This window comes from Schistocerca serialis, chromosome 1, assembly GCF_023864345.2.
Source record: "Schistocerca serialis cubense isolate TAMUIC-IGC-003099 chromosome 1, iqSchSeri2.2, whole genome shotgun sequence".
Lineage (NCBI taxonomy): Eukaryota > Metazoa > Arthropoda > Insecta > Orthoptera > Acrididae > Schistocerca > Schistocerca serialis.
This window is the reverse complement of record NC_064638.1, coordinates 363,749,735-363,766,219: the sequence shown is the minus strand read 5'-3', so window position 1 is coordinate 363,766,219 and position 16,485 is coordinate 363,749,735. Positions and strand designations below refer to the sequence as shown.

At 43.2% G+C, this 16,485-nt stretch overlaps 1 protein-coding gene and 1 pseudogene across 1 annotated transcript in view; one reads left to right on the top strand and one right to left on the bottom strand.

Moving 5' to 3' along the window:
- The window catches only part of LOC126470400 (syndecan), a 244,098-nt gene that overhangs the window by 137,616 nt on the left and 89,997 nt on the right, over positions 1-16,485 (top strand). The gene's annotated exons all lie outside the window — the stretch shown is intronic.
- LOC126428607 (5S ribosomal RNA) lies at positions 8,389-8,506 on the bottom strand (annotated as a pseudogene).

Genomic DNA, 16,485 nt, shown 5'->3' with positions numbered 1-16,485 from the left:
AACTTCAAAAAGATTTAAGAAATGATTAACTCAGGGACTCATTGTAGCGTCTAGATTGAAAAGAAAAGGGTTCTCGAACTTCCATAGTGTTGTTTTCTATATGGTCGTGTCCAGGCGCGGCTCGTGGTTTCTATACTGGGGAAGGCTGCGGCATTTAGACCTCAGGTTACGCTACAGATTATTCTGACATAAACAACTAAGAATTCAGGGGGAGGGGGGGTGGGGGTGGGTAGACCACTCTCTACCTATAATTTTACGTACTGTATCTTCTATAATCAGGTATTAAATATCATTAGAAGCTAGCTTCGAGTTAAAATCTTTGGTTAGTGTTTTAATATGTCATCATGACATTTTCTGACACTTTGCAGCAAATCATATGAAAAGACGCGTTTCGGAGATATCTTTAATGCGATGAATGTTAACTTTGCTGCTGCTTAATATTTTTGGTGTTTTCAGTTCTAAACTTAAGGCTTTTATTGTGGTTTACCTCCAAAGCTCGAAGTTTACGAGTTCGCATGACGATACTGTGATGTTTTGGTGACGTCACAGGTCTTCTGCTGTGATTGAGTGACATGAGCAATCCGTGCAACTGCCATATTAATTCACATGTTTGAGAAGCGAACAGTTCGTATTTATTGTGTATTATGAAAATATGCATTTATGTGAAATAGCGCACTAAATATCTCTCCAAAATACGTCATTTTTAGTGCGGTTTGTTGTGCTAAAGAACACAAAATGTGACACTGTAGCGCAACACACTGTACCGGTACCAAAAGTGATTCGTTTCGGAAAATATCACGTTTATGACTGGCTAGACATGACACTACCCTTTTTTACTCACTTCACTTAATAGGCTAAGTAGGACTTAATATAAAGAAATTACCTCTTATCAATTATGAATGCACTTTTGCTTACCTCAATTCATTTGTTTATAGACGAAGTCGGCTCCTCTCCCCTTCTGCGCAGCAAAATGGTCGGTGACCATTTCATTGAAATTTGGCCGATTCAGTAATTCTTTTTCTAGGGAACACATTGCAAGCGCACAAGTCTGTCCTCATTCATAGTGTTGCGCATGAATGTTTTCACTCGCTTTAACATAGAGAAGGAGCGTTCTGGCTCTCCGGTCGTCATAGGGAAGGTTACTATTATTTGCAGAAGTGTTACACTTTCAGGGAAAGCTTTAGCCAGATAGTTATCGTAAAGAAAGTTCAACAAGGTCAAAGCACCTGACGCCCTCATAAAATCTTTTCGGCTGTACAACACGTTCAGCTCATGACGTAGATCTGAAGACTGTAAATTGAACAAAGTAACAGCTCTTTTTCCGGAAAAATAGTTTGATGTTTTGCAAACAACGATGGATCAAACAGCTGTTCAATCGATAAGTGATCATTGAAACTGAATCGTTCTCTGATCTGAGTTGTGATGAGGTCGCAAACGTTTCGTGCACACACTATTCTTGATTCTGTGAAACGTCCCCGTTTTGCAGTTGGGTCTACCTGTTCCCAGTGATCGTCAGTTTCAAGTGAGGCCCTAATTTGCTGGACAGAATCTGCAAAGTGCGATACATATTCAACAGTTTTCACTACATCAATATTCCTCTGCTGCAGTTAGTTAAAGAGAATGTCACAATGAAAGGAAATCTTTGTCTTGCAGGAAACCCTTCAGTCCCGTGACCTTGTTTATTGTCTTGTAATCACTGGCATCATCATCAATAATTCTTTCTAGGCACTCAACAATTTACTTTTGGTATTTGTACACAGTGGTTACGCTCCGTGATGTAAAATTCCATCTGATGGACTGAGGACAGGTAGGAATACGCTTCTTCACTACTTCGTCAAGAATGGCTATACGGCTAGATGATTGGGAAAAAAAGGTGGAAATTCCTTCCAAGTTGCTAAAGAAGATCCGCACTTGTTTATTGCCCGTCACACAACGTTCAGCAATTAAATTTAACTGAATGGGCGTAACAGTGAATAAAGTAAGCATTCCTGTACATTTCTCTAATTCTAGTTTGAACTCCACTTTTATGGCCACTCATAACAGGAGCACCGTCGTAACACTGAGCCATCAGTTTTTCAGGTGTTTCATGTACATTCATTTTCTGTAGCTCGCAGAGAAAAGCTGCAGTTACATCGTCTGCACTGTGACTTTTTGGGCGTGCAAAGGAAATAAATCTTTCATTTATTTGTCGCAGTAGCTCATAGCGAATTATTAGGACTAATTGTGACAAATTTGCACAGTCAGTAGTTTCATCAACGTCTATTACGAGAAAGTTTGCCTTCGACAGTTCACTCCTGATGAGATTGAGGCATACCTCATAAATTGATTCCAGGAGTTCATTTTGAATTGTGAAACTTCCTGGCAGATTAAAACCGTGTGCCCGACCGAGACTCGAACTCGGGACCTTTGCCTTTCGCGGGCAAGTGCTCTACCATCTGAGCTACCGAAGCACGACTCACGCCCGGTACTCACAGCTTTACTTCTGCCAGTATCTCGTCTCCTATCTTCCAAACTTTACAGAAGCTCTCCTGCGAACCTTGCAGAACTAGCACTCCTGAAAGAAAGGATACTGCAAGGTTCGCAGGAGAGCTTCTGTAAAGTTTGGAAGATAGGAGACGAGATACTGGCAGAAGTAAAGCTGTGAGTACCGGGCGTGAGTCGTGCTTCGGTAGCTCAGATGGTAGAGCACTTGCCCGCGAAAGGCAAAGGTCCCGAGTTCGAGTCTCGGTCGGGCACACAGTTTTAATCTCTGTGCTCTACCATCTGAGCTACCGAAGCACGACTCACGCCCGGTACTCACAGCTTTACTTCTGCCAGTATCTCGTCTCCTATCTTCCAAACTTTACAGAAGCTCTCCTGCGAACCTTGCAGAACTAGCACTCCTGAAAGAAAGGATACTGCAAGGTTCGCAGGAGAGCTTCTGTAAAGTTTGGAAGATAGGAGACGAGATACTGGCAGAAGTAAAGCTGTGAGTACCGGGCGTGAGTCGTGCTTCGGTAGCTCAGATGGTAGAGCACTTGCCCGCGAAAGGCAAAGGTCCCGAGTTCGAGTCTCGGTCGGGCACACAGTTTTAATCTGCCAGGAAGTTTCGTATCAGCGCACACTCCGCTGCAGAGTGAAAATCTCATTCTGGATTTTGAATGGTCTTCGATAGGCCTAAGAAAACACGGCTTTCTGACTTCTCAATGTGCTGCTTCAAGACGCAGTCCAGTTCTGCCATTAGACTGACTAATCCTCGAAAATTCCTGGGTTTTTGGAATCTTCTGTTTCGTCGTGGCCCCTTAAGGCAAGCTCGAATTTAATACAGTCTATCTGTTTACCCAGAATATACCCATTTTTTGATACATTTTTGTTATATATCTCTATATTACGGCGGTAAGCACTGTCTAATTGACACATAACGTCCACTTTCCCTAGCATTGAAAACTCAATGAAAGCATTTAAATGTTTTTCGCTGGAATTATGTTTTTTCACCTTTGCGTGAAAATTCTTTAAGTGAGCGATACCAGTTTCAGTCCAGGTACTATTAGTACTATTGGTAAGAAAGGTGAAACAGAAAAATGCATTTTTCACTTCACAACCACTCAACCACTTAGCTGCATCATACATTGCTCTATTAAAACTGCGTTTGTGTCCTTGCCTAGATTTGCACTGTTTCTGTTCTTGATTGATCGTTAGATCGGGTCTGGGTGCACCAAGTTCTTTCACTTTCATCCTATGGCCGTGTTCCAAGTTTTTACCTATTAAATTGCACACTGGATTCATATTGCGCTGGTTTCACACTCGCGGTATGTCGCAGATATTCACAAGCAAGTAAAATTCACTCCGAAAAAGAAACTTGCTAATATCACACGGCCGGCCGCGGTGGTCTCGCGGTTCTAGGCGCGCAGTCCGGAACCGCGCGACTGCTACGGTCGCAGGTTCGAATCCTGCCTCGGGCATGGATGTGTGTGATGTCCTTAGGTTAGTTAGGTTTAAGTAGTTCTAAGTTCTAGGGGACTGATGACCACAGCTGTTAAGTCCCATAGTGCTCAGAGCCATAATATCACACGGTATCAACAAAAGCAGTCAGCATCAGCAAGCAAGGAGAGTAAAGTAACGGGACAAATTTCGCGCGCTTTGCCCTGTAATCACTTATGAAACACCTCGCTAGATGGCAGTACTGGTATGTTATTGTAGTCCAGTGCACTCTGGCGGGATATTTGCAAACTTATTCTAAACGTGGATAAAATAGCCAATGGCAGAAACAAAACAACTATGTAAAACATTATCAAAACAATAATACTAAACGTCGATTAATGACGCATCGAAGCGTAGTAGAGATGTGCAGAGACAGAGATTGGATAGCGAAGTTTCGTCCACTCTACGTTCCTTTATTACATAGATAGTGGAACGTGAAAAACGTGTGGTGGTTGGTATGACACCCTTAGGCTGCAAGCTCTGAGCCTTCGGGTCGCCCATAAAGAGCAGTACTATGTAGAAGCCACGCCCCCAAACCGCTACAATTTACATGCAGCTTACGGACGTTCCAAGGCGCAGCCTAAACACTACTAACCGTTCTGAAAACATCTATCGACAAACAGTTCCAAAAACGTTGACGGTCATTATTTTAATCGGAATGGGAAATATGCGAAATTCGTCCTGATAATTTAAATTATGTAATACGATCTTGCGAAATTTACTTTAACGTATATTTTGGGGCGGCTCCGCCTCAGAGCCTTTAATTGCGAGCCGCACCTGGTCGTGTCTGTTGTTTGGCTTCTTTGGTCAGTTCCACTTTCATTGGGAGAAATATCAAAAATTATTCGGTAATGTTTAGCCTTTTATATAACTGCGTAATTTTTTTTCCTGTCGTGTTCACCGAAAGTAAAAATAAATTCATTTTCCATTTCTTTCGAAAAAATAAGAAGGTACTCTCTTTGACATGCCAACAGACTCGTCTAGTTTTAAACAATGGTCTTTTAATACTGCATTCGCCATCAATTGAACCAGTTCTAATAAATGTCCTCTGTTTTCCTATGTAACGTCTTCGCGATGACCTCTCAAAGCAAGGTTCTGGCGATCTAAAACCGCCGTAATATCTAAAAGGCGATATACGAGTACAATGTTTTTCCATTTCTTAGTCTTATCACTAACTTACGCGCGTATTTTTAAACTGCATTTATAGTACACTTGTGTAGATGGGATAGGTATCAAAAATCGTTTCCTGCAAGAGTTTATGCTTCTTCCAGACAACTGGTTATCGTTCAACAGTTTTTTAAGCTCAATGCAACGTTTTACAAAAAAATCTAAACACACCCGCAGACAGTTTCCATGACCTGATAATAGATATATAGGTACCCATGTTTATATTTTGTATACGTATGTGGCCTCCAACTTTAAACTGCGCCTTACCTTCTGAACAGATTTTGCTCTTGTTTGGAACTAGATAAAAAAAATCATCTGGTCCAGGGAGGCCTCCAAATCTCGAGGCCGTAAAGATTTGGAGGTCCCCCAGGAAATCGAACTTTGGCAAATTGTCGGTGTTCGTATGGTGGGCGCTTCCGTAACCAAGGTGGTCAAAGTGTTAGGTTTTTCAATAGGCACCGTATCGAAGATTTGTACGGCATACAGGGAAAGCAGAAAAACATCATCCACGAAGCCACAACGCGCACGGAGGTGTGTGCTGAGTCATCGTGACAGCTTTGAAGAGGAATGTGACGAAAAGTAACAGAACAACAGTTACAAAGGTCACTGCAGTACTGAATGTCGCACTCGCGAACCCTGTCAGTACGGAAAAAAAAAAACACGAACTGAGCTCCATAAGTTGGGAATTGCAGAGCGACTGAGTGTTACTAATTTGATCCCCTTATCTGGTGCACAGCGATGTTAGGCAAAGGTACAACACGGAGTTACGTTTGGAATGTCCTGTGTTCAAATCGTAGGCGTTATTGGTTGTCACCGAATTCTCCAAATAATTGCGGGCGCATTCCATAGTCTTTGCCTACCATATTCATTTGGGTTCAACTGGTATATTGCACAGTCATGGTATCGACAGGGTGTTACCCTCAATGAAAGAAATAATAGTTTCTTGTCTTTGCAGTATTTGATGTCACAGACAAGAAAACATGAAAATTCCATTAATTTCCGGAATGTCTGTTGCAGATTAACAGTGTGTGTAGTATTTTGGTGAATGAGTGAACAGTCAATAATCCTTAGTGTTTTCATATTAAATGGTCACCCAGAACTTCTGGCAACTCAGAACAGAATGCAGTGATAATCATCTCTCAATTACAAAATAGGACGCAGAGGCACGGCATGTTTTACGCAGTTCAGTACTTCATACGCCACGGTAAACAGTTGCACACAAGCCGCCGATGATGTCACCACCGCAAGTGGTCATCGGCACGCGTCCAACACAGGGCAGCATCTGGACAAGGAGAGACGTGTGCTGAAACAGCTACCCACGCGAGAGTTGAGCTAATTGTTCTTCCTGGTTAGTAACCACGTGCTATGTAGAACATCCGCGACAGTGTCTTGCGAGGAGAAGTCCGTATATGGGTGGCTGTTTCCTGGAATTGCAGTGTCTTCTTCAGCTGGCGTATGGCAATGAACCTAGTGTGCAACTATATAAGGAAGGACTGGCTCAAGTACAAAGCTCACTTAATATCACTTTCGTGGGGAAAAAAAAGAAAAACTGGCGAGAATAGCTTCTCCGCCAGTTTCTGTAGGACAGTGCAAGGAAACAAGCTGCGTACAACTGTTGTTCAGCAGCTGGTGAGGCAATGGGAGCACAGAGTAAGAGTTGAGGGAAGCTCGCACATGAAACCTAGGACTAGCGTTCGTAACACACTCTGAGTCTTCTAATAGGCAGCATAGATAGATCACTTTCTTCCTACACTTACTTAATATGCATCTGCGCACCAACGACTCTATATAAAATTGTCAGTCGCACTTGTAAAAATATAAAAATTAATTACAGAAAATATGTTTCGATTTTCTGTCATTTCTGTTCTAAGTGGGTCAGCCGAACCAACGTAGAGCTCAAGCCTGCTGTAGCCATAGATTATTTTTATTCGTCTTGGGTACAGTTTACATGTACGTTGGTGACCTTTGAGTCATCCTGTCATATTTTTAATAATTGTGAAAAAACAGTGGACCTTCCACAAGCGCACTACGTCATCAAATTCATATCGCGGAGGACGTCTCGCAGTAGTTAAGTCTCGAAAGGTACTATGGAAAACAAAATACGCTATTTTAGGACAGTCGACGTATTTGCTGTTTATCTTATTTATCTAACTGTCGCAGCTTGCCTAGAAAAACAATATCTTTATATCAAAAACAGATATAAGCTTGGACTTAGTTGGCTGAAGTACTGTTCGGGGTTCGCAGCGTGCAGACCGAAACAAACACAGCTGGTGTGAACTTCTTTAAAAGGAATGGGCAGTGCCTTCTTCGAATTATGCTTACCTGACTAACAGATGGAAATGATTGGCAGGCGATGTGTAAGACATTCGGGTCTTGTAACAGTTAAATTTTAATGAAGCCTCGGTTTGTTTATGAATATCTAGTAACACTTGAAGGTTGGTCAGTAAGAAGACACAGTGGAATCATAGTTAGAGGAGCAGGGTTTAAGTCACTGTCCTGCCCGCCCACCCCCTTCCCTTCATGATTTAAATGCATCGTTATTCATCTAAATCTCGTCGGCAGAATGTACTGGGATGATTTATTCGGAATAGCCGCAGCCAAATTTTGCCCCATCTTTCTTCGGCTGTGCCTGTCATGTTCTAACAGCAAACACAGCATGTAACTCTAATAGCACCTACTTTGTATTTACATTTTCAGATAAACTTGTGTTGGTAGTGCCAAGTGTTAGCGGTTATTGCCCGTTCACAGTGGAAAGAACAGTAGATATTGTCTGGTAGAGGACTAGCCGTTCTCGTTGGGCCGTTTCGGTGCTGCTTCCCAGCGACACACATTGCCATCACCACTCGAATGGTGCCTGTAGCGTTACCAAAATATCAAGGGTTGTCGGTGTCTAATGGAAAATATTTTGACGAGCGATCCTGTCGCCTTCAGAAAGTTGCAGCGTCTCCCATCTTGATATGAGAAGTAGTTCATGCCACGACGCATTACTACGTCGGACACGCTAATAGCGCAAGTTGTAGCTCGCGGAAGGGTACCCATTTAGGACTACGTCGAACGTATAGCACTCCGTCTTCAGGCGACGAGTGGCCTACCGGGACCATCCAACCGCCGTGTCATCCTCAAGGAGGATGCGGCTAGGAGGGGCGTGGGGTCAGCACACCGCTGTCCCGGTCGTTACGATGGTATTCTTGACCGAAGCCGCCACTGTTCGGCCGAATAGCTCCTCAGTTGGAATCACGATGCTGAGTGCTCCCCGAAAAATGGCAAGAGCACATGGCGGCCCGGATGGTCACCCATCCAAGTGCCGACCACGCCCAACAGCGATTAACTTCGGTGATCTCACGGGAACCGGTGTATCCACTGCGGCAAGGCCGTTGCCTACGTCGAGCGTATTACAAAGGTAAATGCCAGAAGCTGCACTTCATTGTTTCGTAGATAATAAAGTTTTTAAACCTCTTCTAAAGCTGTTTCGATGTCCCCCTGTAAATCGCTTCTCCATACGCTGCGGCTTGAGGAAAGTGAATTTTGGAGTGGGCTTGAGGAAAGTGAATTTTGGAGTGGCGTTCGCGATATTACCACAATGCTGCAATAAAGACTCGATCCGTGGGATGCCACCTCATTTACTAATTCAAACCAACACGAGGAAAATGCGTTTCCAGAATCAGGCCTAAGCGAGAGCCAGTCTGGTCTCATTAATGACAGTAACGATCACGGGTTCTCATTATAACTATTCGAGCACATAATATTCACAAAACGTCGCACCATGTCTGTTTCCATGTTTCTTCAGTTCTCATCGTTGCACTGTTCAGAATAAAACTTAGGCTACTTTCGTAAGCTAAATATAACACTCATCATCTATACGTGTTCACAGTCGGGCTGTCTGTACTAGAATGGGTACAAACGATTCCCGAAGCAAAGTAACTCACTTTTATTTACACGTAATAGTCACTCGTATTGTAGCCTGTATGAAGGCTAGACCTAAAAATATCCCGTACTGTCCTATCTCATCCCCTCACTGCATGCCAGCCAGTGCATGGCGCACTTTCATAATTGCTCGGTTAAGTCCACCAATCATATAGAACATTAAATTAATTCTCTTTTTAATATTTGCAGGTCGATTTGTAATCATTAAACTGGCAGTTACGTAGACATTAGAGTGGTAAAGTATCCAGCAATCACCGGTCGATTTCTTGGTCGTGTAACATAATGCAACTTGGTGGTGCCAAACCTGATGCGATATTGTGTGCTATCTGTGGTCGCACGAGGCCAAATCAGCCTATTGTCACAGCTCTCCCACACTCCGGGTGCATACGGCACGACCATCTGTCACTTGCGCAGCGGGTAACCTGTTTTTCCTACCGGCTCGCTTAGCTACACCAGCGTTTTTTGTTCGATACGGTATAATACGTAAATCATGACCCACAACGTGGCATAAGCATCCTATTAGCACACTTCGTCATGGATTGCGACAGGATAGATTACCGCCAGTAAGTACACGTATTGATTATTTTGTTACAAAGTACTCTGCGAGAAAGTGAAGGACCAGAATATATCGTTTGTACATCTAGATTTGCATTCCTCAAGCCATCGTACTGTACGTGGCGGAGGGTAACGTACCGTAGATGGTATACACGCCAAGAAAGACAGTCGCCATCTCTCTGTATGAACCCGAAGTTTTCTAATTTAAGCCTCTGGGTATTACAAGAGATGTATGTTGAAGGAATTACTATGCTTCATGACTCTTCTGGAATACGCGCTCCCTGCCCGCAGTGCACGACTTCTTGAAGAGTCTCCTGCTGCATTTTACTTAGCATGTGAGTAGCACTCACACATTCGCTAAGCAAAACTGACGAATCGTTCATCTTTTCTATGCTGCTGTTGTACATTTTTCTGTTGACTGAAACGTTGTTATCACACATAAACTCACCTCCCACTCCATGAGTTCTTGGACGTTGGTTTGGTCCTCAGTTTTTCCAGTGTCATTCGGTGCCTTCTTTAAAGTCCTGTCCACCTCCTACTCGGCTTTGTTCTACGACTTTGACCTGTTCTTCCGAAAATTACAGATTTTTTTTTTTTTTTCTGGTGAGTTCCTGTTCTCATGATACGCCGAAAGTAACTTAACTCACCTGTACTATTTGGGCGGCCAAAGATGTATTTCGCTTTACTTTTTTCAGGGCTGTTTCATGTTTTAATTTTTAGCACATGAAATCTTTATGATTCATCATCAAACCTATGTTCCAAAGGAACTGATTTTCTTGCAATCCATTTTTTCAGTGTCCAGGATTCTCATTCGTACGAAGCTATGGGCTACATCTAAGTTTCTGGCATTTTTAAGTTGCTGAGCAGTGTCATTTGCGTTTACTTTCGCAACTTCATTAATTTAATTTTCGTAGAAGTTTTCATCTTCTTATATCCCCAGTGCTGTCGTAGATACTAAAATACATATTTTTATCGACTTCCCCAATGATTTCTGGGTTTCTCACCACATCAGTCTTAATTCCAGTACTCAAAATTTTTGTTACCTCCGAATTTGAACTTAGGCAACTTTAACTTCTTCAGTTTCGGTTCGTATTTTTTTCCACTACACTTCTTATGTCTTGTTTACTGCCTGATGTATGTGTTATATGGTCGGTATATCTTGGTGTACATTAAATGAAGGGGTTATTTCAGTAGTGGTACAAGTCCATTTTTGTTCATTGCGAGATACAAAGTCCTAAAGTTAAATGAGCGCTGAAAAATCTGCGGTTGAGATACCAGAAATGTCCAAGCATATGGCTTCTTGCTAGAAGTGAACCTTTCTTTCTGTTTGTTTGGATCATTAATTGCAGAAGCATTATAGGCAGAAAAGTGGAGGTAATGGACTTGTACCACTATTCAAATGCACTTCCTCGCCCCCCCTCCCCCCAATTTTGATTACAGTTTCCATATGTGCTAGACTTGCAGTTCTCTTTGCGTATAGGTTTGCTGTAATAAATTTTAATTTGGAAAACATCCAGAAAAATTCTTCATGGGGGAGGATTGGGCGGGTGGAGAAAGGGGGGGGGGGGGAGGGAGGTGTAGCCCAGGTCCCAAAAAAACCTAATGGTTGTACTCTCTAGCTCATAATTTCGAGGATTAATCGTAAAATTGTAACCATCATCTCCAGAAAATAAAGTTATGTAATTATTTTTTTATTCGTTTTTTCAAATGGCTCTGAGCACTATGGGACTTAACATCTGAGGTCATCAGTCCGCTAGAACTTGGAACTACTTAAACCTAACTAACCTAAGGACATCACACACATACATGCCCGAGGCAGGATTCGAACCTGCGACCGCAGCAGTCGCGCGGTTCCGGACTGAGCGCCTAGAACCGCTAGACCACCGCGGCCGGCGTTTTGTTTTTCAGATACGTATTTGCAGCCGTGCTAAACATTAAAATTGCTGCTCCACAGTGCCCTAGCACACCGCTGACGGAGATAAAGCAAAGTAGCGCCATTTTGTTTTGGCTCCCCTAACGACGTGCTACGGCACTTTTTAAAAACTTCAGCCGTTTGTTCGCAAGCGCTCTTACGTACACACACACACACACACACACACACACACACACACAACCTAAACAATACACATTAGCCACTTATTCTTCCGATTGTCATCGCCTATGGCGGGAAAATATGTTGTTGCTGGCCGGTAACTAAAAGTTCGGTGGTTTGCTGGTTGGAGGAGCGGGTCGTGTCGGGTCGCGACGCACGGCACGTGGCGGTTGCAGAGGGCAGGACGGCGCGGCGCGGCCGCATGGCAGTGACGTATGGTTCCGGCTCTCGCCCGTTTGTTTGCCGTGGCGCGGGCCGCCCCGGATGTACCACAAACTCCGCTGCGTCGTCGACATGTACGAACTGTCTCCTCTCCAGGCTTTGTGGAACTAACTAACTAACATTTGTGTTCTCAGAACCGGGAGCACACGAGGCAGTGCAAAACTTAGGAATCGTCTAAAATGGCCTTTAACTGGTGGAACACACGACGAAATAAGAACAATACTATGTGTACTTAGTCAACAATGAGCAGAACCCAGATTCTTTAAAGACTCGACCTCCCGTGTATAAAACAGCTTCAAACTTGCAAATGATTTAATTTTAAATTTATCCATGTTAATGTATGGTGTTTGAGATCTGCGACTGTATTATAAGATTATAAATTATGTGGAATAATTTATACTGCTGCAGCCACTTTTTACATATATTTTGTTAGCACAATGAAATATTAGTAAAAAGTGGCTCCAGCAGTATAAATTATTCTGCATAATAAATGGTTTTATCAGGTTGCCTTCCACTCAGAAGGCTGTTGCACGCAGCGACTGTTACATTGTCATGTAAATAATAGCCGGCCGGTGTGGCTGAGCGGTTCTAGGCGTTTCAGTCTGGAACCGCGCGACCGCTACGGTCGCAGGTTCGAATCCTGCCTCGGGCATGGATGTGTGTGATGTCCTTAGGTTAGTTAGGTTTAAGTAGTTCTAAGTTCAAGGGGACTGATGACTCAGATGTTAAGTCCCATGGTGCTCAGAGCCATTTGTAAATAATAGATTTCAGCTATCAGTCGTCATTTCTAAATTTTATTGGCAGAACTAGATTTCAGCTAGAAACTAGCCATTTTCAATGCACTATCATTTTTTATTAATGCATGTAATGGCTGTTGGTCGGGCTTCATCCACAGTTCAATTTACATGCATTGACCAAAAATGATAGTGCATTGAGACTGGCTGGTTTCCAGCTGAAATCTAGATCTGCCAAGAAAATTTAAAAAATGACGACTGATAGCTGAAATCTATTATTTACAAGTCAAATGATTTAATGTCTTCAGCATCTGACACGGGAACCTCCCCATCGCACCCCCCTCAGATTTAGTTCTAAGTTGGCGCAGTGGATAGACCTTGAAAAACTGAACACAGATCAATCGAGAAAACAGGAAGAAGTTGTGTGGAACTATGAAAAAAATTAGTAAAATATACAAGCTGAGTAGTCCATGCGAAGATAGGCAACATCAGGGACAGTGGAAGGCAAGCTGCTCCGTGGTCTCGTGGTCAGCGAGAGTTCCTAGGTTCAAGACTTCCTTCGAGTGAAAATTTTAATTTTTTATTTTCAGTTTATATGACAAACTCTTCATCACTATTTTGGGAGTGATTATCACATCTACAAGAAAACCTAAATCGGGCAAGGTAGAAGAATCTTTTTACCCATTCGCCAAGTGTACAAGTTAGGTGGATCGACAACATATTCCTGTCATGTGACGCACATGCCGTCACCAGTGTCGTGTAGCATGTATCAGACGTGTTTTCCTGTGGAGGAATCGGTTGACCTATGACCTTGCGATCAAATGTTTTCGGTTCCCATTGCAGAGGCACGTCCTTTAGTCTACCAATCGCACGGTTTTGCGGTGCGGTCGCAAAACACAGACGCTAAACTTATTGCAGTGAAAAGAAACGTCAATGAACGAACGGACAGATCATAACTTTGCGAAAATAAAGCAAGTAAAATTTTCAGTCGAGGGAAGACTTGAACCAAGGACCTCTCGGTCTGCAGCTACTCACGCTAACCACGGGACCACGGCGCTGCTGAGCTCGCACTTTCCTTGATGTTGCTTATCTTGCCTATGGACTACTGAGTTTTTATATTTTACTAATTTTTTTCACGGTTCCACATAACTTCTTCCTGTTTTCTCAATTGATCTGTGTTCAGTTTTCCAAGGCCTATCCACTGTGCCAACTTATAACTAAATCTGAGGGGGGTGCGATGGGGAGGTTCCCTTGTGAATTGAAGCTTGTAAGCGAGAAAAAGTTCAGGAAAAATTTGAAGTGATGCTTCAAGTTCGTTTGGAATTCGCGAAGTGCTCTCATTCTCAAATATTGTACGACTCAAGTTGAGGTATCTGCACGCCGTCAGTTACGGTGCCTCGAGACACAGTTTCTAATTTTATTACTTACCATACTGTTCGCCCCCTAGTAGCTGAGTGGTCAGCGAGACGGAATCTCATACCTAACGGCCCGGGTTCGATTTCCGGCTGGGTCGGGGATTTTCCCCACTCAGGGACTCGGTGTTGTGTTCTCCTCATCATCATTTCATCCCCATCGACACGAAATCCGCCGAAGTGGCGTCAACTCGAAAGACTTGCATCAGGCGACCGGTCTACCAGACGGGAGCCCGTAGCCACACGAAAAACAAACTTAACTTACTGTGTCACGCTGTAAATTTTTGCGTTAAGTATTGGAAACCAAATTTTTGTTGGCACTGGACGCCGTTATATAGGCAATCTGCAAGTGTAACTTCGTTCAGGAATAGCGAACTAGTAATATACGAGGGACGTTCAGTATGAAATGCAACACTTTTTTTCTGCAAGCACGTTGGTTTTTTCATGACTCCAAAACACCGTATTATTTCCCACTCTTTATGGTTAAAAAGCCCTATTTTTCAACATAATCTGCCTTACGGGGAGGGGCGTGTAAGCCCGCATGGTACCACCCTAGTGGTCGATGTCGGACCCAACGTCTTGCCGCATTAATAACCTCAACACGAACCACGTACTCCCGCGCAGTGCACCATTCATTGGGCCAAAAAGTTGTAAGTCGGAATGTGCGAAATCCAGGTTGTACAGTGGATGACAAGTAAGAATCCAGTTAAGTTTCCTGAGCTCCTCTCGGATGCGCATACTTTTGTGAGGCCGTCAGTTGCCATGGAGAAAGATAAGCTAGTCCGTAGTTTTGTGGCGACGAACACGCTGAAGTCATTTCTTCATTTCCTGATGGTAGCACAGTATACCTCGGAGTTTATCATTGCACCATAAGGAAGGACATCAGACAAAATAACCGACGCTATAACTTTACTGGCTGAGGGTACAGCTTTGAACTTTTGTCAGTGCGCGAATCACAGCTGTGTGCGGATGGCCGGCACACGAGAGATCGGACAGGTTTGCGCGACCTTGTTGCGTCGATGAAACAACGCGTCGCCCAACGACTCACCTTGCTTCTGTTCACTGCCAGTTCTCCGTAGATATTTTGCAAGTACCTATATAAGTCTGCGATTCTCAGGTTTTCCGCCGGAAGAAATTCAGTGACAGCTCTCTGAAACGCACCACCGTTCTGCAATCGTGTAATTTTACAATAAAGGGTCTTTCTCTGTGTACGAGGGGCGACAATCAAGTAATGAGACTGATGTGAAAAAAATGTTGCTTACCGTTTTAGTCGAGTTTAGTGTTGTCTCCTTCAAAGTAGTTCCTTTCTGATTGCACACACTTTTTCCAGCGCTTCTGCCACTGATGTTAACATTTCTGCAACTCATCTTCTGTAATATTCTCAAAGACCTTCGTCACAGCTTTTTGGTCATCTTGTGTTGTTTGAAAATGGTGTCCCTTGACCGCCGTTTTGACTTTTGGAAATAGGAAAAAGTCGCACTGAGCGATGTCCGGCAAATAAGGTGGCTGTGGTAGTACGAAATTTGTTTTGAGGTTAAAAATTGTACTGACAGCAGTATGGGATGGCGCATTTCTCATACCAAGATCTTAAGTTATTATTAGACGAACCGTTTCTCGATTGATGTTCAGTTCTTCTGCAATCATTTTCACGGATAATCTTCCATCAGATGGTACGAGTTCACGCACGCTGGCCAAGTTGTCATCCGTCCGTGAGGTTGATGGTCGTCCACTGCGGTCTTCATCTTCAACATTTCAACATTCCTTCTGCCTTCTCTAAACATTTAATGCCGACGAAAAACTTGAGCTCTTGACATAACCTCCTCTCCAAAAGCCTTCTGAAGCTTATCGTAAGTTGTCGTCGCGTTTTCACCCAATTTAGCGCAAAAAGAAATGGCATACCGTTGCGCAATATTATGCAGTTCCATTTCCGTGACGAGAGACACAAACACGTGTTCACTTATTACAGCACAACTCACGACTGAGCTGTTGCATATATGTGCCGCTTGGACTAGAAGCAGCTTATAGACCAAAGTCAAAGATATTGTGCCTACGCAAGTCTGCACGGTTGCCACATCTTGCAAAGAAAATGAATCTCATTACTTTGTTGTCGCACCTCGTATATTCGCAGTCCTTACTTTTTTTTTTTTTTTGTATTGAGGGTCAGATGTCAGTTTATCGAATCCGAAACCAGAATCGTTTGTGGAAGCTAACATCAACACTGGAAGAAGTTATATCACTTGTCTAATACACAAAGCACGGACAGACTTGTCGGACACTGTTATTTGTACGCAGTACTCAACATTCCGGAATCACACAGTGAACATTTGGTTAACAGTATAGGCCAAATTCTTTCAGAACCCTTGCACTGGCCAAAATCTTTCAGAACCGGTATGTATTAAAAATAGAAATGTTCGGTCAC